The sequence below is a fragment of the Tachyglossus aculeatus genome, chromosome 14 (assembly GCF_015852505.1).
Source record: "Tachyglossus aculeatus isolate mTacAcu1 chromosome 14, mTacAcu1.pri, whole genome shotgun sequence".
NCBI lineage: Eukaryota > Metazoa > Chordata > Mammalia > Monotremata > Tachyglossidae > Tachyglossus > Tachyglossus aculeatus.
In genome coordinates this window covers 28194115-28215582 of record NC_052079.1, presented here as the reverse complement: position 1 = coordinate 28215582, position 21468 = coordinate 28194115, and the positions used below count along the sequence as shown (strand labels likewise).

At 40.7% G+C, this 21468-nt stretch overlaps 1 protein-coding gene across 2 annotated transcripts in view; it reads right to left on the bottom strand.

Moving 5' to 3' along the window:
* The window catches only part of SYT1 (synaptotagmin 1), a 675618-nt gene that overhangs the window by 480763 nt on the left and 173387 nt on the right, over window positions 1-21468 (bottom strand). The window lies entirely within an intron of this gene.

Here is a 21468-nt window from a genome sequence, read left to right as displayed (position 1 = left end):
GTCCAACCTGATTATCTTTATATACCCCAGTGCTTAGTATGGTCCCTGGCATATAGTGCCGACTTGTACTTCCCAAACACTTAGTACAGTGCTCTGCACATAGTAAGCGCTCAATAAATATGACTGAATGAATGTAGTTAGTTTTTAACAAATACTTGTCTTGTCTTTTGCTGTCAAATCGTCTCCGACCCATAGCAACCTTATGGACACTTCTCTTCCAGAATGCCCCACCTCCATCTGCAATTGTTCTGGTAATGTATCCATAGAGTTAACAAATACTGCTAAAAATAAATAACCAAAGTCTATGCTATTCTGACTGTATGATCAATCCAGTTCTGTTCAACCTATCCTATGCCTATTTATATTTAAGGGCACATCTAGGGACTTGGAAACTAGAGTAAGAATCCACTTCTGATCCACTGTGAACTCTCCTCTCTCAACGGGCCATGAGCAACAATAAGAGTCTTAGAAAACTGCTATACCTAATGAGAACATTTCTACATCTTAATCATCATCTTGCTTATCACGCAGAAGATATTTACTCATTTCCTAGAGTGGGCACATTTCTAAGAGCTAACGATAGAAAAATGAAGCTATCTATCATGTCAACCAAGACTTTCATTAGCACAGAACTTAATGCTGTCCCTGAATTTTGCTAAGCAAGCAGTATATTATGCAAAAAATGCATGTGGAAAATGGACTGTAAAAGGCCAGAATTGTTTTAGGATATTACCACAATCATTAGTAATATTATCATTATTTTCATGGTATTTCTGAAGGGCTTACTATGGGTCAAACATGAGAAGCTGCATGACCTAGTTGATGGAGCATAGGCTTGGCAGTCAGAATGGCCTGGGTTTGAAACCCAGCGCTGCCACTTGTCTGCTATGTGACCTGGGGTTAGTCATTTAACTTCTCTGTGCCTCAGTTATGTCATCTGTAAAAATGGGTATTAAGACTGTGAGCCCCATGTGGGACATGGTCCGTGTCCACTCTGATTAGTTTGTATCTATCCCAGTGCTTAGTACAGTGTCTGGTACACAGTAAGTATTTTTCAAAAGTTACTTAAAAGAAACCAAAAACTAAAACAAAAAGCAATGTTTTAAGCTCTGGGATAGGTACAAGTTAATCAGGTTGAACAAAGTTCCCGTCCCACATGAGGCTCACAGTCTAAGAAAGTGGGAGAAGAGGCAGGAGATTGACAGAAAGAGTTTAGCAACGGTAGGGAATTAAGCTTGATGCCAAATAGATGGCCTTAATAATAACAATAATAATAATAATTGTGATATTTGTTAAGTGCTTACTATGTGCCCGGCGCTGTTCTAAGCACTGGGGCAGATAAAACCTAATCAGTTTGGAACAATCCCTGTCCCATGTAGGGGTCACAGTCTCAATCACCATTTGACAGATGAGATAACAGGCCCAGAGAAGTGAAGTGACTGGCCTAAAGTCATACAGCAGACAAGTGGTGGAGCTGGGATTAGAACCCATGACCTTCTGACTCCAAGGCCCATGCTCTATCCACTAGGCATGCTGCTTCATTCACTTGCAATGAGTACCTTTCATTTTGGTGCATTCCTGGAGAGAGAACACATGACCATTTGGTATTATTCACATCACTTGGCTCATCAGGGAACCAGACTGAAGGTCTGCATGACAGTGGTCATGGGTTCTAACAGTGGTCAAGTCTAGACTGTGAGCCCATTGTGGGCAGGGATTATCTCTCTATGTTGCTGAATTGTACTTTCCAAGCGCTTAGTACAGTGCTCTGCACACAGTAAGTGCTCAATATATACAATCGAATGAATGAATGGGTTCTAATCCTGGCTCCACCACCTGTCTGCTGTGTGACCTTGGGCAAGTCACTTCCCTTCTCTGTGCCTCATTGACCTCATATTCTAAAATGAGGATTGAGACTGTGAGCCCCACATGGGATAGGGACTGAGACCAATCTGATTTGCTTGTATTCATTCAGTTGTGTTTACTGAGTGCTTATTGTGTGCAGAGCACTGTACTAAGCACTTATCCACCATAACACTTAGTACAGTGCCTGGCACCTTGTAAGTGCTTGACAAATACCATTATTATTAGTTGTTATTATTCCAAACATTCATTACACAGGTTAGAGTGCTGTTTGGGAAGCCAAATGACAAAGCCACAAACAGCTAAAGATAGCAAATGGGTTGAAAGGAAGACATGGACATCTACTGGAGAATGGATCTTGGAGTCATTTGAACATGGAAAAAGCAGCACGGCCTAATGGAAAAAACATGGGCCTGGGAGTCGGAAAGACCTGGATTCTAGTCCCGTCTCCACCACTTGTCAACTATGTGACCTTGGGCAAGTCACTTCACTTCTCTATGCCTCAGTTACCTCTTCTGTAAAATGGGGATTAAGACCGTGAGCCCCCTCTGGGACATGGATGGACCCATTGGCTTGGGTTGGCTTGTAATTACCCTGGAGCTTAGTACAGTGCCTGACACATTATGAGCGCTTAAATACCATTAGAAGGGTAGGCATCATCCTCAAATGCAACACCATTGGTATTAGAGTACCCTATTTTAAGATTTAAACACATCTATGCATCCTCAACATGCACCACTCCTAGCAAAAGTCAGCAAAGGACATGTCAAAGCTATAACTTCGCTCCCACAGCTTCAACTATCATATCTACGCTGATGACACGCAGATCTACATCTCTGCCCCTGGTCTCTCCCCCTCTCTCCAGGCTCGCATCTCCTCCTGCCTTCAGGACATCTCCATCTGGATGTCTGCCCGCCACCTAAAACTCAACATGTCCAAGACTGAACTCCTTGTCTTCCCTCCCAAACCCTGCCCTCTCCCTGACTTTCCCATCTCTGTTGACGGCACTACCATTCTTCCCATCTCACAAGCCCGCAACCTTGGTGTCATCCTCGACTCCACTCTCTCGTTCACCCCTCACATCCAAGCCATCACCAAAATCTGCCGGTCTCAGCTCCGCAACATTGCCAAGATCCGCCCTTTCCTCTCCATCCACACCGCTACCCTTCTCGTTCAAGCTCTCATCCTATACCGTCTGGACCACTGCATCAGCCTTCTCTCTGATCTCCCATCCTCGTGTCTCTCCCCACTTCAATCCATACTTCATTCTGCTGCCCGGATTATCTTTGTCCAGAAACGCTCTGGGCATGCTACTCCCCTCCTCAAAAATCTCCAGTGGCTTCCAATCAATCTGCGCATCAGGCAGAAACTCCTCACCCTCGGCTTCAAGGCTCTCCATCAGCTCGCCCCCTCCTACCTCACCTCCCTTCTCTCCTTCTACAGCCCACCCCGCACCCTCCGCTCCTCTGCCGCTAATCTCCTCACCGTACCTCATTCTCGCCTGTCCCACCATCGACCTCCGGCCCATGTCATCCCCCGGGCCTGGAATGCCCTCCCTCTGCCCATCCGCCAAGCTAGCTCTCTTCCTCCCTTCAAGGCCCTACTGAGAGCTCACCTACTCCAGGAGGCCTTCCCAGCTGAGCCCCTGCCTTCCTCTCCCCCTTGTCCCTCTCTCCATCCCCCCCATCTTACCTCCTTCCCTTCCCCACTGCACCTGTATATATGTATATATGTTTGTACATATGTGTTACTCTATTTATTTATTTATTTTACTTGTACATATCTATTCTATTTATTTTATTTTGTTAGTATGTTTGGCTTTGTTCTCTGTCTCCCCCTTTTAGACTGTGAGCCCATTGTTGGGTAGGGACTGTCTCTATATATTGCCAACTTGTACTTCCCAAGCGCTTAGTACAGTGCTCTGCACACAGTAAGCGCTCAATAAATACGATTGATGATGATGATGATGATAACTTGAAGAGACCACATACATTAGTTTTAGAGAATCATGTTAGACGGTAAAGATAAGGAAGATATGACACAGTTCTCCTTGAGTTAAGAGTTTACCAGATTACAAATAAACAAAAGAAACATTTAGAGTGAAATGAAGAATAAACTCTCTATTAATGAACTGATTTCAACTCAATATAAAGGGCTCCAGGAGCAAACACTCATTGAAACTATTCATAGCAGTCTCTGAGTCCAGCTTTTGGCTTTTAATGGAAAAAGAAAATAGCCTTCTTTTGTTTCTGCCAGCCTTTCAGAATCCTGATAAAAGCAGTGCAATTTCAAGTAGACCATCTCCTTTCTTTTTCCCCTCTCTTCCCAGATGCATCCAGAGAGAGTCTGGATACGATAAATGGGGACAATCTCTTGGCTATGTGATGCTTTTATATTAATGCGGACAAGTAGTGGAGGTCTACCCAGTCCTAAAAGCTTTTATTTCCAAAGGCCTGGGCAAAATTGGCAGGCAACAGCACTTTCAAGTCAAGATTAGTGTCCCAGTGAAATGTTTTTAGTCTCTGACTGGACAAAACTGTAAGCAAGATCTATATCAGGGTGAAGAAAAGAAAAAGACAAAGGCCGCAGTAATTCTAAGATGAGTGATTGGGTATTTCAAAATTGATTACCCTGAATATGTTAAAAAAAAAGGTCAGTATTCTGAAATGATAATCAATCAACTCACAGAACACCTGTTTAAAATGTAATTTAACATTGCATCGTCTTTTCTATACGCTGTCATATTCCAAATGTTTACAGGCCAATTTAAAGTCTAACTGATATTTGCTTGTTCACATTGGCGTGGGGTGTGGGTACTTGTTATACAATTCTATGATTATATGTCCTTTTTTAGATTGGGATTCAGGTTAAATTAATCTTGGGCAGAATCACTATGATTTATAGGTAGGAAATATGGAGCAAGCAGAATGAACTGGTTCTAGCAAAGCATATGGTGATTAAGTTAACACAAAAACAGCCATTTGTTACTCACATTAAGGAATCAAAGAGCAACTTGAAAATGGTCATAGTTACAAAAACAAGAATGACTGAATTAATGTTTGCATGCAAGACACCTTACTATTTTTATAAAAAGCTCCAATGTCAATATGCATCTGAAATGCAGCCAAATGATGCCTTTCCTCTTATACTGTTCTTAATTTATAAAAAATAAATGTGCAATTTAGTTGCACATTTAGTTGTATTACGTTTTGTGGTAAGTGTTTTTCTAACCTGATGTGGATGTGTTTCTGTTGTCAAACCCAAGCGGGAGGGACTGCATTTAGCGTCACATGTGTTCTCTGGAATCTGGGTTGGTAAAACTCAATCATACTTACTAAAGACATGTCTGCTGCTTTCATGTCTTCATCCTGCATATCTGGATGCCATTTTAAAAGCATAATCATGCTGATGGTGTAGCTTTTTAGGTGACACATCCCATTTGACTATTATGACCTGCCGAACAATGTAAAAGCAACTGAAATCATGTTGAATGTCCAGTTATCTTTTCTAACTTGGCCTATTTATCTTTGGACCTTTTCAGGATATTTATACCACTTTTGGGAACCAATGTTCCTGATAAGCTTTAATGTTCTCCCAATGGTTAAAATCCTAATGTCTTCCCAAAAGATAAAATATCAAAAGGGCACGATTCTCCGGACTGCTTCTTCTAACACTTCTGTACTCTCCCCAATGCTTAGAACAGGGTCTGAACACAGTAGGTTCTTGATAATACTGATTGGTCCAAATGTTATTATTGAGTTGTTAAACAGTATTTCCAATACTGCCATGTTTGATTTTATTGCAGATTCTTAGATATGTTCTTAATCAATCATATGCATTGAACACCTCAATATGTGCAGAGCACTTGGGAGAACATAAACTTTTCCATAAATTTCCCATCATTGTTGATAACACCACCATTCTCCCTGTCTCAAAAACTCATACCCTTTACTCCTCTCTCTCTTTCAACCTGCACATTCAGTCACCAAATCCTATCAGTTCTATCTTCGTGAAAAATAGTCCTGCCTCAAGTTACTTATGGTCTAATGGGGTAGACAGATCTAAATGAATTTACAGATAAGAGGAAACAGAGTGTGGAAAGAAAGATAAGTGAATCAATAAGGGCTTAAATATGAAATGATGCCAATGGCTATATTACAAAATTTTGTGGGTGTCTGTGAGCAAATTAGGGCTGAAGTGGATTTAGGAACTTTTGAAAAGAAAAGTTAGGAATAACACTAGGTTTAATATCACAGTGTAACCACTGTCATGTCTCAACCTGGAACAGGGCAATTGTTTATCTAGTACTTTGATTTTAAGTGACAACCTCCCCCTGCTCGCTTCCTGGCCTTGAGTCTGGTTGCTTGGAAGCAGTGCCCATGTTCAGAATGGGGAGCACAGGCTGTGGAACAAAGGGACAATTAAAGGTCTCCCTGATGAAAACCTTTCCGAGAATAACCACAGATAGTTCTGCATGACGTCCTTCTATCCTGTTTTGGATCCTGCTTAACCAGTGTAATGCAACGTATGCCTGTAACTTCCAGGTTGCAAAAGGGGCAACCAGTATATTTATGTCTCTCCAGTGGCCATCCAGTGGCATTAAGAGATATATCCCTGAGGATGATAATAATAATAATAACAACAATCATGATTTTGTTAAGCACTTACCTATGTGCCAGGCACTGTATTAAGTAAGCCCTGGGGTGGACAGAAGCAGATCAGGTTGGACGCAGTCCCTATCCTGCGTGGGACTCACAGCCTCAATCCCCATTTTACAGATGAGGTAACTGAGACTCAGAGAAGTCAAATGACTTGCCCAAGGTCACACTGCAGACAAGTGGCAGAGCCAGGTTGAAGATGGGTATCAAAGATAACACCAAACATACTCTTCCTCCCAGAATCCTTTGGTACTATTGCCGGAGGCAGAGTATAGAGACCTTTAATCTGATCCAGAATAGCAAGTCTTTATCCACTCAGACTAGGCCTACTTTTGCCCTCTAGGCACCTTTTGGAGATGTGAAACAATCTCCGTACACTCCTTATGATGACATTACAGAACTAAAGGTAAAATACTCTCTGTCAGTTGGTTCCCTCATCCCTATTATGTTTTCCCTTTTTTCTTCAATTGGTGTCCTTCAGTCTCTGTAAATTAATTTGTTCAATGCTTCTTCTGATTCTCCTGTTTGCTATCTATCATTCACATATCTTCACTTGCAAAACCCATATCATCTCAAACTCAGCCTGTCTACAACGGAACTCATCTTCATTCCAGAAACTTCTCCTCTACCTGAGGTTCCTATGGCAAAATCACCACCCTCCCTGCCTCACAAGCCTTCAATCTGTTATCAGCTTTGACTCATTTCTCCCCTTTAACCTATATATTCAGTCAGACACCAGAGCCTGTCAGCAGTAATATAAATAGAGGAATAATAGTAGTGGTAATAGTAGTAATAAAAGAAGAAATGGAATTTTCATTGAGCACCTACTGAATACAGGGCACAGTATTAAGTGTTTGATGAGGTTCAACAGGAGAAACAGGCATACCATCCACTTCCCAAATTGAACAAGATTGTTTTGGCTGGTATTTGTATGCTTCTGCCAGTCGCTGAGCTAGTGGACTAGCTGACATACAAAGCCCCTAGCAAATGTGTAATTCTCTGCCTTTTTCTGAGTGATCCCTGTTAACACCCCTGACTACCTGCACTAGATGCCAACTAGATGGCAAAATATTTCAGGGCAGCTTTGCACTTGCATGTTTCTGGTTGCTGTGAACTCCATTCACAACTGGAAACAAGAAAGAAATTCTGTGGTCATCAGTTGATCAGGAGCAAAGAGGAAAAGGAGGATAAGAAGAATATATTTACCAAAAATATTGAAATCTAGAATAAGGACTCGTGATCATAGGCCTTTTTAGCTGTTTTTGTTACGATAATGTTTCTTCATATTCTGTCAGGGTAAAGCTGTCCCTAAAAATTTTATTTCCTTTCGAAAGCTGACCTGGATGATGCATATTATGTTTTCTTATGATCAATTTGATATAGAAATGTGATGGATGTCTGAATAACAAGTACAATGAGTACTTGTGGCTGTTTGCATTTCCCTTTATTGCATTTTCAGAATCAAAAGGAGATAAGATTTAACATGAGCCACTGTTATCAATATCAAGGAGACACACACAAAAGATATCTGCATAAAATGAAATTCTACTTGTCAATAGGAGACAGGCTGCAGTTGGAAAGTGCTAGATAATTAAATTTAAAAAAGAGAACATCAAATTTTGGAGCTCTTAAAACACTATTTGGTGTCAGGCTCAGAAAAGAATTTGTACTTAAAAAGATATACACAGATTTAGACTCATATTGTCTCTAGTGTAAAAGAATAAAGGAACTGGTTGTTAGGGTGAGTTCCTGGTAGACAGGAATATCATCTATTGTACTGTACACTCCCAAGCAATTAGTACAGTACTTTGCTTACAGTAAATGTCCAGTAAATATCTTTTTATTTATTAATGAACTGCATAAGACATGCTATAAAAATCAAAGAATTACTTGGGCAGTTAGCTTTAAAAATGTCAGAAAGTGATGATAATAATAGAAGAACCTTTAGTTCTGTTCTATAATTTTACATATACATGAACCTACATTTTGTGTTCACTGATGATCAATGTGGGCAGTTCTGGTTAAAAAGACTTATGTATATCTGACAGTGCCTTCCACATCTCACACGCATAAAGATCATTGGTGTGCTGTTTATATGTGCAGGAGCAGAGCTGTATTTTTATTTTTGATTATATTTCCTCTTAGTGGTGTGGTCTTCCCCTTAGTATTATGGTCTTTCCTTTAGTATCATGACCCCAAGGTCACCACCTATCACCACCTTTGTTTGAGAAGTTCCATCATTTCTCTGACTGCCACATACCAGTAGCAGAAAGAATGGTCCTGAGCACTCAGTGATCATACTGCATTAGGAACTTGAAAAGTACACCAAAAGCAAACACTGCAAAAATGTGGAAACTGACAGCATAACGGAAGGTACTATTGAAAATGTACACACATACATATATGTGCATCCTGAGGATGGATATAACTAAGTACAAACTGGTTAATTCGGTGACTTCATATTCTCGAATGGTGACGCCAACATTATTCAACTACATATAAAAAAGAACTTTTTTTTCAAATGGAGAACGATCGCTTCTTGCTGAATTGTTGCAAGGGCTATCCACTGAGCTAGGCGCTATGTTGTCTATCCCACTTCACTGTCAATGGTATTTATTTATTATGGTATTTATTAATAATTATTAATGATAATCTATTTGTACTTCCCAAGCGCTTAGTACAGTGCTCAGCACACAGTACTATACGATTGAATAAATGAATGGATGAATAATAATAATGCTATTTAAGTACTTACTATATGCCAAGCACCATTCTAAGCACGAGGTAGATTCAAGTTAATCAGGTTAGACACAGTTCCTGTCACACATGGGGTTCACACTCTTTATCCTCTTTTTACAAATGATGTAACTGAGGCCCAGAGAAGTGAAGTGACTTGCCCAAGGTCACACAGCAGACACGTGGTGGAGCTGGACTTAGAACCCAGGTCCATGCTCTATCCACTAAGCCATGCTGCTTCTGACCAGTACTTACTGTGTGCAGAGCACTACTACTAAGCCCTTGGGAAAGTACAATACAGCGGAGTTGGTAGAACACTTGCAGCCCACAGTGAGCCACTTACAATCTCTTCAAAGACCCTACTTTGAGAACCACCACTTTCCTAATTGTTGTGTGCGGGGATTCTTTTCCCCCACAATTGTTGCCCACTGTGATGCATCCATTCAAGTTTTACTTTTTCTTCATTACTTTAGCCTTTAATATTGTCATGGGCAGGGAATGTGTCCACCAACTATGCTGTATTTTACTCTTGCAAGCACTTAGTACAGTATTCAGCACACAGGTAGCACTTTTATAAATACCATGGGTTGACTTCATTGTGCCTTTCACAGGTGTTTTCCTCCCTCCATGTTTATGACTTTTCCATTTCTCATCATCTCATAGCAGCCTTTTAGGCAACCTGCTATCATCCACTAGCCTTTCATGTCTTCCCCAGCGAAAGAGAGATATGTCCAGCATTATTTTGAGGCTGGGGGATCTACCAGGAATAGGCCTCTTATGTTAAGTAGGCAGGTAGGTGGCACTGATGAAACAGACCTGAACTTAGAGGTGATACCTGTGGTAAATTCAAATCTTAAGGCTTTAAAGGCTGGGCACGACTATTCTATTCCAGTCCTCTGAGAAATTAAGAGTACCATTGAAGTCTTGAAAAAACAGTGAAAAACTCAATCATATCCATTTAAGCAATATTTTGCCTGAATAGATTTTTGTGCATAGAATTATGTATAACTTTTGTAGAGTGTATTTAATCCTTTTAAAATGAATCATCCTAGCAACACAGGATGCTGGCAGTGGACTTTTCCTTATTGCTTGAAAGCATAATATTCCTCCAATTGGAAAGGGTTTTCTAGACATCAAAAAGGATAATGTTACACAGGTTGAGAGGTTGGTTTTTTTGTTTTTTAATCTCCCTTTCTAGACTACCGGGGTTGACAATGGCATGCGAGTATTACCAGTCTTCACAAGACATTGACTCCCATTTGGGTGAAGCTCAGTTAAAGAACAAAAATGAAAAACAAGATGTCACTGTTAATTAACTATAGCAATGCTATAAATACTAAAAGCTAAATCCAGCATGGGTGGATGGAATGTGATGTCAGAGATAGTAGTGGTCCTGGGGAAGACACAGGAGAATGACAGAGACAATAAAAGAGGAAGTCCTGCAGGTAATGACAGAGAACTAGGAGATTGAGTTGGAGCACTAGGGAGAGGGCATAGGCCTTGGGAGAGAGAGAGGAGGTGACAAACCTCAGAGACAGAGTATCAAGCAGAAAATAGCAACACATCCTCCACAGACCTTTTTCCATCCCTTACTACCAATTCCCTCACCTGCTACTGTCTCTACCTGTGCAGAGAAGCAGCATGGCTCAGTGGAAAGAGCACGGGCTTTGGAGTCAGAGGCCGTGGGTTCAAACCTTGGCTCTGCCAATTGTCAACTGTGTGACTTTGGACAAGTCATTTAATTTCTCTGTGCTTCAGTTTCCTCATATGTAAAATGGGGATTAAGACTGTGAGCCCCATGTGGGACAACGTGATCACCTTGTATACCCCCAGCGCTTAGAACAGTTTTTCACATAGTAAGCGCTTAACAAATACCATCATTATTATTATTATGATGCCTCTCCTTGACACTTAAATTCGATTTCCTCTTTACTCTCTGCTAACCGTTCCACACTTTTCTTTTCTCTCTTAGGTTTCCTGGGGTCAGATCTCTCTGCTTCTGTCCAATTCTTATGTCTCTCTTCTGGATCTGTGAGTGCTAAATAAAATCCTTCTTGCCCTCTCATTCCACAAAGGAGAGCAAGCACTATGACCCCAGGGTTCGAGAAGTTGAGAAGTGGCTCAAAAAGGCTGAAGAGGAAAAACAAAGTTGAGGGCAAAGGAAAGATGTGGCTCTGAGACACAGAGGGAGAGAAGAAAGTTAGGAAGAGATGATGTGAAGAGCTGTGGTGATGGAGTAAAAAGGAAGAAACAGAGAAGCAAGAGAGAAAGAGAAAGTGATAGGAAGTGGGAGGCTTAGGAAGAGTTTTGCAGTAGGTGGCTGAGTTAGGCAGAAGTGGAGTGAATTAGTGGAGGTAGGATCTTCTCCTCACCAGGTCCCCCATTGATCAACGTTGGTCTATGTTCTCCCTGGTTCTTTTCACTTGTTTGGGTCTCAGTTATATCTGGTGCCACTCAATTTTTCATCCATTTCCGTGGACCACCATCCCTGCTCTTTCTCTGTCTACCTCTCTCTCTCCCTTTCCCCCTCTCTACCCCCTGGTTCTTTCTCCCCCAACCCCACAGCACCTCCTGTCCTGACCTGCTGGAGGAATGGAAGTGGAAGCTTCTCCTCTTTCTGCTACACCCCCTGCCATTGATAAGGGCATTCTAGAGCTACTGGGGTCATCAATTATAAAGATCCTATTTCCCAAGGAGGCCAAAAACCAATGCTGTATGCAGAGACATCTTACAGTCTAGCAAACTGCAGCTTCTGTTCACAGTAGAGGACAATGATTCCTACTTGTCAATAAGAAATCAGGACAGCCCCATTTAAATTTCAGGCATTGAGAACCTAATGAAAAATGGAAATAGACCTGAAGTAAATGAAATCTACTTGGCTGCTCCTTTTTATACCGTTTTTGTTTTCCCTTTGAGGAAATCTCATTGAGGTGGAATTCTGAATATATTCAGGATCATGAGATGTTGGGTATAGTTAAAATTCATAGAAATGGATAATTATTATTAATATTAATAATAATGGCATTTGTTAATGGCACTTGTTGTAAGCACTGGGATAGCTACAAGTTAATCAGATTGGACAGAGTCCCTGTTGCACATGGGGTTTCCAGTCTTAATTTCCACATTACAGATGAGGCAACTAAGGCACAGAGAAGGGAAGTGATTTGCCCAAGGTTACACAGCACACAGCAAAACCAGGATTGCCCAGGTTCTTCTGACTCTCAGGCCTTTGTTCTATCCACTAGGCAACATTTCTTCACACTGCTGATAATTAAAAGCAGTGGAGGATTGCTGAGGGAGGCAGTTGCTTTGTGAAGGCAGAGACAATAATAAATATTTTTTTCAGGCCACAAAGACTGCTTCTAGGAAAATGCTTTTTTGTACACACTTTGTAAAGCTAATTTTATTTAATGAGGATCCCATCCTTCTTAGCATTTTGGTCCCCAGCAAACACACTGATGTTTATGAACTTTATTTCTCTCATCATTCTAGATGCATTAATCAAACCCAGAAAAATGACTGAAACTAAAAATTGTATTAGCAATTCATTCAAAAAACAATTAACGATTAACTAAAATAAAACACCATTTGTATAAGTAGAAGTCCTGAAACCAACTAAATGCAAACAATTTGTTCCCACTCCTTCCTAGAGAGAGGGGGAAGAATGACCTGATACAGGAATTTGCTATTTTCTGGGCTCCTCCTTTCCAAAACAACTTTTGTAATGGGGCACTGTGGGTGCATTCAAAATTAGGTGAGATTTTCAAAATGATATTTTATCTGATTTTTCATGTACACTGGAGAATGTGGTAAATAGCTTTCTTTTATTCTGGCAAACTGCAACTATGTGTCTGTAGTACATAAAAGCATTAGATACATTATATTCTCTTTGTTTCTCCTCTTTCCACCTATAGGGAGAAGTGTGTTTGTGTGTATGTGTGTGTTTGTGTGTATATTTTAAATTGTCTGAGGCAGGTGAACCTTAAAAAAGTTTGCAGACTTGAATGGCTTGAATATGCTTATGAATGAATGAGATCAATGAAATGACTGGAGAAAATTTCAAGAGAAAATTTCCCATTTCAGATTCCAAATCTCCTGAGTGCAGAGCAAGGGTTAAGGCTTAAGTAGGAGAAGTCAGATGATTAGGACAGATAAGAGGCTTACTTCTATTTGCCATGCCATTTAATCAACTCTCAAAAGCCCCTTTCCAAGACATAAACACCTCAAATTGTGTTCTGCATAGATATCTGGATGCCAAACCTGCCTACCTCTTCTATTGACCTCCTTCCCATCAACAGGCTTAGTACTGTTCCTATCAGGGAGGAAGGTGGGGTGGGGTGAGTCTCAGAAGCTTGAGGTTAGGCTGTGGAATTTAGAATAATAATAATAATAATAATAATAATAATATTAATAATGATGGTATTTGTTAAGTGCTTACTACGTGCCAAACCCTGCTGTAAGTGCTGGGTTAGATACAAGGTAATCAGGTTGTCCCATGTGGGGCTGACAGTTTCAATTCCCATTTTACAGATGAAGTAACTGGGGCACAGAGAAGTTAAGCAACTTGCCCAAAGTCACACAGCTGACTAGTGGTGGAGCCAGATTTAGCCATGCTGTTTCTTGAATGCCACTGTTGCATGGCCTAGTTGATATGGCATAGGGCTGGGAGCCAGAGGACCTGGGTTCTAATTCCAGCTCCACCACTCTCCTGCTGTGTGACCCTGGGCAATCACTTACCTTCTCTATGCCTCAGTTTTCTCAATTGAAAAATGGAGATTCAGCCTGCTAACTTATTTTGATGTCTGTCTTCCCCCTTCTAGACTGTGAGCCCATTATAGGCAGGGATTGTCTCTATTTGTTGCTTAATTGTACTTCCCAAGAGCTTAGTACAGTGCTCTGAGCACAGTAAGTGCTCAATAAATACCACTGAGTAAATGAATGAATGAATCTCTGTTCTCCCTCCTACTTTGACTGTGAGCCCCATGTGGAACAGGGATGGTATCTGGTCTGATTAACTTGTAACTACCCCAGCATTTAGAACAGTGCTTGACACACAGTCAACACTTAACAAATACCATAAGCAAATCTACATTTCCATCACTTTGGGTGCTCTTCTTTCTCAGCTTCAAGGGTATTCCAGCCTTTGTCCATTCAGAGGAAGCCTTGCACTCACTGCAATGCAGTGTTTTCTATTTGCAGTTTTGAGTTTCCCATCTCCCTATTCTTCCACAACAAACAGAAACACCTGTCCATCGGGTTAAACTTTGCCTACCAGCTGATCTTTCTCCATATCTCCTCTTTTCACCCACTTCATTTTTCTAAAGCAAACCTTCTGAATGTTCTTCAGCCTTGACTCTCGACTCTCTTGTCAGATCCCAGCATTTTCCTTCTTCAGAGATGCATCTCCTCCAGGAGGCAAGCCTCAACTTATTTCCACTGATTCTGACTGTGTCACTCAAATAGCCACTTACTACACAGACATGTTGGCAGACATGTTCCCTGCCCACAGTGAGAAGCAGCATGGCCTAGTAGAAGGAGCACAGTGCTGGGAGTCAGAGGTTCTAATCCCAGCTCTGCCAATTGCTTGTTGTGTGACATTGGGCAAGTCACAACTTCTCTGTGCTTCACTTTCCTCAACTGTAAAATGAGTATCAAATATCTGATCTCCCTTCTACATTGACTCTGATTCCCATGTGGGGTTAGGGACTGTCTCCGACCCAATTAACTTGTACTTACCCCCACACTTAGAATAGTATTTGACACATAGCAAGCACATAACACCATTAAGAAACAGAATAAGAAAGAAACTAAGCTTAAAGCAGCAAGGCCTAACAGATAGAGCACAGGTCATGGGTTCGAATCCTGCCTCTGCCACTTGTCTGATGTTTGACCTCAGACAAGTCACTTCACTTCTCTGTAACTCAGTTTCCTCATCTGTACAATGAGGATTAAGACTGTGAGCCCCAAATGGGACAGGAGCTGGGTCTAACCTTATTTACTTATAATAATAATAATAATGATGGTATTTGTTAAGCGCTTACTATGTGCCAAGCACTGTTCTAAGTGCTGGGGTAGATACAAGGTAATCAGATTTTCCCACATGGGACTCATAGTCTTATTCCCCATTTTACAAGCGAGGGAACTGAGGCACAGAGAAGTTAAGTGACTTGCCCAAGGTCACACAGCAGACAAGTGGCAGAGCCGGGATTAGAACTCACGACCTCTGACTCTCAAGCCCATGCTCTTTCCACTAAGCCATGTTGCACTTAGTACAATGACTGGCACATAGTAAGTACTTAAATACCACAATCATTATTATTAATAATAATAATTTGTCTCTACCTCCCCAATTATGCTGATGAAAGGGAACATTTCTTTTACTCTTCCACCTGCTTCTTGTTCCCACGGTCTCAAGAGGGAGGAGCCCAAATGGCGCTGCTCAGATAGCTAGCACTATAATTGATTCTTTCTTACAAGCTCTTTTGTCTGCTGAGTGACCTTGGGCAAGTCAATTAACTTTTCTGTGCCTCAGTTACCTCATCTTGAGAATGGGGGCTAAGACTGTGAGCCCCAAATGGGACATGGACTATGTCCAATCTTATTACCTTGTCTCTCTACCCCAGAGCTCAGTACAGTGTCTGGCACAGTGTAGCACTTAACAAATACCATTGAAAAAAAGGAAAAAAAAAGCTTTTCATCCTGCAGTCTTCTTGATTGGATCATTCATTAGTTATGATGGGGGAATCCTCTTCGAAGTGGCTTAGTAGAGTGTCCTGCTGACCTTAATCAAGTTGATTTGCAATGAACTGATGAGTATGATCAGTAAAGATGCACAACGTGAAATTAGAAAGGCAGATTAATAACAAGCAGGTTAATATAAATTAGTTAATGTCTCAAAATTGACAGCCATTCAGAATTCATTTCTATCATACCTGAAATGTCTTGGTGCTGTTCCACATCTTTCTAGGTTAACTTGCATCCTCAATTGTCTTTCACAGATTTTATGAAACTACTCTATCTCTTGCTTTCATTTTACTTTCCCCAGTTTATTGCTACGTACAATGTCGATTTAGTCTATATTCATTTGACCTCGACAGTGGGTCATGAGTACAGTGATTAAAATTTGCTCAGTCATAGTGTAACCTGGAATTCACTGCAGAGTGAAATGTGGACACAGGGCTTGCTACAACTGCCAAAACCCCAACCTTCAAATCCCTCAACATTTGCAAAATCACATTTTTTTAAAAAAAGCAATTTATAGTACATAAACCTCTTTGAACACTGACTTATATGCTTTCCTACATCGCATTCCCCAAAGAAATTGCATGTGCATGAGCCAAATGTTTTGTCCCTAGATGTAAAAATACACTCCATCATTTAAAGTAGCACATTGTTGAAAATAATTTCAACAATTGGATAGCAAGGCATCTGAGAAGGAAAGATGAAAAATGGATGTGAGAAATTAGAAGTTTATCTCCATCATCTCCATTTTTAAAAGAGACAGTAGACACAAGGTAAATTTTGCTGAACCAGTCCAAAATAGATATGGCATCTTTATCAGGGTACTCTTGGGAATCAGAAGCCAGGAAATATGCTCTCAGCTAGCAAAGGAAAGGATTCTGGATACAGCATGACCTAATGAAAGAGCAGAGTCCTGGGAGTCAGAGGAACTGGGTTCTAATCCTAGCTCTGTCACTTGCCTGCAGTGCGACCTTGCGCAAATAAGTTATCTTTGTAAAATGGGGATTCAATGCAAAATAGGGATTCAACGCCTAGATTCCTTCCTACTTTGTCTGTGAGCCTTATGTGGGACAGAGACTGTGTCTGAGCTGATTATCTACCCCAGTAACATAAAATCAATCAATCAAATTTATAGAGTGTTCACTGAATGCAGAGCACTGTACTAAGTGCTTGGGAGAGTAGACATGTTCCCTTCCTGCAGGGAGCTTAGTCAGTATTATTATCTTTCTTCAATCACTAAAATCCTGCTGAAATGTTAGAAAGCTCCTAATAGAAATACTTTCATTCATTCATTCAATCGTATTTATTGAGTGCTTACTGTGTGCAGAGCACTGTACTAAGAGCTTGGGAAGTACAAGTTGGCAACACATAGAGACAGTCCCTACCCAACAATGGTCTTTGATATATTCTCATTTATATAAATTGATGTTACTTCTTAAACCAGAAATAGTTTGCACATTTTTACTGCTATTGATTCTGAATTAACTCAGTGACTTGAGAGAAGCATCTTCACATTCCCACCCAACAGAATTTTAGGAAGGTTGTAGCTGTTTAGCCCAGGGATAGCCCTGTCTAGGTAATACTTTTGCTGAGAAATGATTAACTTTTATTGTTTTAATATGATTGAAATTAGTCTTCTGCTGTGAAATTATAGGTGACTCTTTTCCACAGACGAATGTCTTCCCCTCTTTAGATGAGGAGCCTTTCTGTGTTAGGTATGGTAGATTTTAAATTCCTTGGGAATATAGAATGTTTTTCTTGCTGTTCAGAACTCTCCCAAATTATTACTGCATATAGTGCTTTGCAATCAATCATATTTACCGAAGGTTTTTTTTTTAATAGCATTAGTTAAGCACTATGTACTAAGTGCTGGGTTAGACACAAGCTAATGAGGTTGGACTTAATGTCCCACATGGGGCTCACAGTCATAATCTCCATTTTACAGATGAGGTATCTGAGGCACATGGAAGTCAAGTGACTTGCCAAGGGTCACATAGCAGAAAAGTGGCAGATCCAGGATTAGAAATCAGGTCCTTCTATCTCCCAGGCACTCGCTCTATCCACTAGGCTATGCTGCTTCCTGTGTACATGGTAGTGTACTAAGAGCTTGGGAGAGTACAAGAGAACAGTGCTTGACACATAGCAAGCGCTTAATACAATTATTATTATTACAATATAACAGAGTTGGTAGGGAAATTCCCTTCCCGCAATAAGCTTAAAATCTAAATGGGGATCCAGACATTAATATAAATAAATTATGGATATGTAAATAAGTGCTATGGGGCTGAGGAGGGATGAATAAAGGTTGCAAATCCAAGTGTAAAGGTGACAGAAGAGAGTGGGAGAAAAGGAAATGAGGATTTAGTCAAGGAAGGCCTCTTGTAAGAGATATGCTTTCATTAAGCCTTAGAAGGTGGGGAGAGGGATCGTCTGTCATATATGAAGGGGGAGGGCCATCCAGGCCAGAGACAGGACATCGGTAAGAAGTCAGTGGTGAGGTACATGAGATTGATGTAGAGTGAGTTGGTTGGCATTAAAGAAGTCAAGGTTGTGGGCTGGATTTTAGCAGGAAATTAGGGAGGTTACTTAGGAGGGGCAAGGTGACAATACTTTACAGACTATGAAAGGAATTTCTGTTTTATGAGGAGGTAGATGGGCAACTGCCAATAGAGGTTCTTTAGGAGTGGGGAAACATGAACTGAACAGTTTTGAAGAAAAATAATCTGGGCAGCAGAGTGAAGTATGGACTGAAGTTTGGGAGATTCAGACAGGAGGCTGGGAGGCTGATGTAATAATCAAGTTAGGTTAGAATAAGTGCTCAGATTAACATTGGTAGCAGTTTGGATGGAGAGGTAAGGGCAGATTTTAGTGATTCTGCAATGGTTGAACTGATCTGATCTCATGACAGGTTGACTGAGAGAGATGAGTTGAGGTTAATGTGAAGTTTACTATCTTGTGAGATAGAGAGGCTAGCGAGTCTGTCTACAGTGATAGGAAAGTCAAGAGGAGGACAGGGTTTGGGTGGGAATATGAGGAATTCTGTTTTGGACATGTTAAGTTTGAGGTGTTGGTGGGATATCCAAATAAAGTTGTCCTCAAGGCAGGAGACTGCAGAGAATAGAGGTGAGAACTGCAGCTATATATTTGGGAATTGTCTGCCTAGAGATGGAAGTTGGAAGTATGGAACAAATGAGTTCTCCAAGGGAGTGGGTGTAGTTGGGGAATATAAGGGGATCTAGAACCGAGTCTTGAGGAACTCCTACAGTTAGGGGGTTAGAGGCAGTCAACAAAATAGACAGATTTAGTGGCCAGAAAGATGGGTGGAGACCCAGGGGTGAACAGGAGAGGAGTGAGGAATGCCCAAATATAGCAGTTCTGCTTGGCATTCAGTCCATCCATGCAGGTTTTCAGTAAGTGGGCCAGTGTCCTGCGTCGGATCAATGGCCAAGCTTGGCTAACAATTCCGTCAGTCACCAGGTCTACACAATATAAGCTTTTGCATAATATAGTTCTCTCTTCCCCTCCAGATTGCAAGCTCACTGTGGGCAGGGAATGTGCATGTTATACTGTACTCTCCCAAGCACTTAGTACAGTGCTCTGCAAAGAGTAAGCATTCAATAAATAATAATTATGGTATTTGTTAAGCACTTACTAGGTGCTAAGCACTGTCCTGAGCATTACAGTGGACTGAATGACTGAATGACAGGAGTCCACCCCTTCTTAAAGATACTCCTCAGACAAGGGTGGATAAGGTGTAATCTCTCTTTTGTGCCCCAGAAAGAAAACTTGTTCTTCCAAATCCTAAAAAGAAACCAACTGAATTAGTTGTCTTTTTCTATGAGTTAGATCTGTTTTCCACTCATCACCCTCATCATCATCATCCTCAATGGCATTTACTGAGCTCTTTCCCAGTACAGAACACTTGTACTAAATTTTGGGGGAATAGAAACAGGAAATAAAAAAAAATATGTGGTCCCTGTGGGACGTGTGATCCTCATTGTTCACATTCTTTAAAAAAAATAAAACCCACCAACACTATTATTTTTTTTATTTTAGAAACATCATAAGAAAGTGTAAGGGAGAAAGAAGTGGGCTGAAATGATCTGTGCAGTTTTCTAGAGAAGATTGTGCTTCAAGAGGAAATCAAGCTACTATTCATTTATATAGAGCTTTTCTTCCAGGCCACCTGGAGGAGACGTGGTTTCAGAAGAGCCTAGAAATGGCATTCAGTGGTTATAATGATAATAACTATGGTAGTTTTGAAGTTCTTACTATGAACAAGCACTGTTCTAAACTCTGGGACTGGCACAATCCCTCCCCACAACAGGGTTAACAGTTTAAGTAGGAGGATCATGATTTAATACCCATTTTACAGATGAAGTTACTAAAAAGCGCAGAGAAGTGAAGTGATTTGTCCTAGTTCACACAGCAAATATGTGGCAGATCTGGGATTAGAATCCAGGTTTTTCTGACTCCCGGGCAAGTGCTCTATCCACTATGTCATGATGTTGTGGGCAGTGAATGTTTCTGTCACCTCTGTTGGATTGTACCACTCCCAAGTGGATAGTGGGAGAGGTCTGGACCACTGGATAGTGGTCTTCCAAGTATTGATAAGCCAGGAAGCTTGGCAACACCTTGGACTTCCCCTCCCAAGTGGCAGAGGTCAGAGCAAAAGTGTTTGTGAAATTCAAAAACTCCTCACCAGAGCAAGCACTTACTGAGTCAGTGCACTATACTAGCTCTTAGGAGTGCCTAATATAACAATATAACAAACATGTTCTCTGCCCACAACGGCTTATAATCAGGAATAAATGCCATTGATTGGTTGATTGATCAAAATGGATTTTTGACGCTGTATTGATCTTTTGAGCCACAGTCCCTTGATGGATGTCTATCTAAATGTCATGTACAGCTCTTGCTTTTTTTTGTTTGTTTGTTTCTAATGGCATTTGTTAAGGGCTTCCTATGTGCCAGGCAGGCCCTGTACTAAAGTCTGGGTTAGATACACAATATTCAGGTTGGACATAATCCCTGGCCTACATAGGACTCACAGTTTTAATCCAAATTTTACAGATGAGGTTAATGAGCCACAGAAAAGTTAAGTGACTTGATCAAGATCACACAGCAGATAAGTGGCAGACCCGAGATTACAATCCAGGTCTTCTGACTCTAAGGCCCAGGCTCCTTCCACTAGGAGATGCTGCTTCTTGGTTCTATTTGAAAATAACACTATTGATACTAATATATATATATTATATATTATACTCATATATACATACATATATGTCATTGATATTTGAAGATAATGCTAGTGATGATAATTATGTTTTATATATATACACAAATATATATGTATATATATTTATATCAAGTGTTATGATAAGCTGTGGCAAGAAGTTGTACCATTAAAGTCTATTAAATACAAAAACTGCTGGATTAGAGTAAATAAACATTAACACTGGTTATGGCT